The sequence below is a fragment of the Pteropus vampyrus genome, unplaced genomic scaffold (assembly GCF_000151845.1).
Source record: "Pteropus vampyrus isolate Shadow unplaced genomic scaffold, Pvam_2.0 Scaffold356, whole genome shotgun sequence".
Classification (NCBI taxonomy): domain Eukaryota; kingdom Metazoa; phylum Chordata; class Mammalia; order Chiroptera; family Pteropodidae; genus Pteropus; species Pteropus vampyrus.
In genome coordinates this window covers 606,255-608,179 of record NW_011889137.1, presented here as the reverse complement: position 1 = coordinate 608,179, position 1,925 = coordinate 606,255, and positions in this window count along the sequence as shown.

Here is a 1,925-nt window from a genome sequence, read left to right as displayed (position 1 = left end):
GAGAGAGAGAGAGGGAGAGAGAGAGAGAGGGAGAGAGAGAAAGGCAGGCTAAGAAATAAATTTCTTTGGATTCAATGCCATTTCTTTCTCTTTTACTTAATTTTCCAGGTATCTCAGCATGATCTGAATAAATTATGCTGACAATACCATAATATAAATGATAAATCATCAGCACAGTTTTAGTGATCTATTGCACGGAATGTAAATAATAACCAGGACTGCTAATTGGCTGGCTTCTTGGGAACAAAGCTGCAGTCGCGTGACCCCCCTCCAACCCCCCCTCAAGTCCGGGCTCAGTCACCAGGCATTTTTGCTGGTCTGGACAGGAAAGCACAGTCTTGCAGACAAACCTTTCTGTGGAGGTCCTTTAGCTTGAGAGCGTGGACAGTCACGGGCAATGTGTCCTTGTCCCTGCAGAGTGCCCCTGGGCGGAGACCTCACCTGGCTTCTACTGGGAAATCGTGTCCTCGTAGAAGAAGGAACAAGACTTGAACCAAGAAAACCTCTTCACATTAGTTAAGTTGCCAGATCTTTCCAAAAATCTCTTCTGACTCATTTTGATTTTTTTTTTTTTTTTTTGCTTTGATAATGATTTGATTACAGCTTCATTTGACCAGAAACATAAGCTGTTTCTATGTGGTTCGTATTTTGAAAATACCTTGTTAGCATTCATCATATGTTTATGGAGCTTAAAAATATATTTTTTCATTTTCCCAAACAAACCCTTCTGCTCTCCGGCAGGGTTGAGACTCTCATCTGCAGTGTCCCTGCTGTGTTGAATGGCTTCTCGAGGAAGAGTGACCTGGTGCACAGCGGGCACATTCGTCCCCTCAGCCAGGAGTGCCAGGCGTGGGCCTGGGGCCTGGGGAGACGCAGCATGGAGGCCGTGGGCCGAGTTCCCACCGCCGGGTCTCGTGCTCCAGGGAAGTGGGCAGAGAGTGGATAGAATAAACGAACTGACTGGAGAGCGTGCCGTACGAAGCCATGCGGGCGGTGGGGTAGGGAGTGACAGGCGTGACGGACGGGTGGTGGGAGGAAGCCTCTGTGACAAAGTGACATTGTTGTTGAACCTGTGCGTCCAGAAGGAGCCAGCAGACAGAATCTAGGGACACGGCGTTCCAGGCGGAGGGGACAGCAGGCACGAAGGCCCTGCAGCGGGAGCGGCTCGCGAGTGTGACAGAGCTAAGCAGACAGAAAGAGAGGGGACCGTGGCTGAAGAACTGGCTTCTCTGTGTGGGGAAAGGAGGGGCTTCCCTCGCCACAGCTGGGGTCTCTGCACGAGCCCCCACCCTGAGCTTGCACGTCCCCTGACACATCCGCCAACAGGGCCACCGCCACTGCGGCTGCCACACACTGTCCTCCCCTCGCTCCTGTACTTGGGACGAGTTTGCTTGCTCCTCAAACCTGCTGGCTTCCTCCCAGGGGGCCGCTGGGCTTGGAACTCGGCCAGCCCACCCTCAGAGGAAAGCTCTCGAGAGTAAGAAGCTGCACCTAAAAACCCCTCCTCCGGATGAGCTGGAAGCCCCGGTTCCTCCCGAGGGTTAACTTGGACACCAGCCCGCACCCTACGGAGCCAACCAGCAGCCAGACGAGGGCAGATTTTACTGTCAAAAACTACCAAGACAGGGACTGCGGCCAAACAGAAGTGCTGCGGGATTTAGCGACTCTCTTCCTGCTGCTGTCATTTCTGGTCCCCACCCCCATCACGACAACCATTTATGAAGCACTTCATCTGCATAGAGCTTCAATTTAGGCCTGAGACTCAGTGAGTTAAGCAGACAAAGGTCCCCGTCACAGAGACAGACGGCGGTAGGGCAGATGAGCTAGTTAAGGCAAGCATTAAGCCAAAAGGCAAAGTTACAAAGTGTTTGCATGAAATGCAGGCAGACGGGTCAGAAGAGTCCAGAGGGGACAAGAAATGGAGA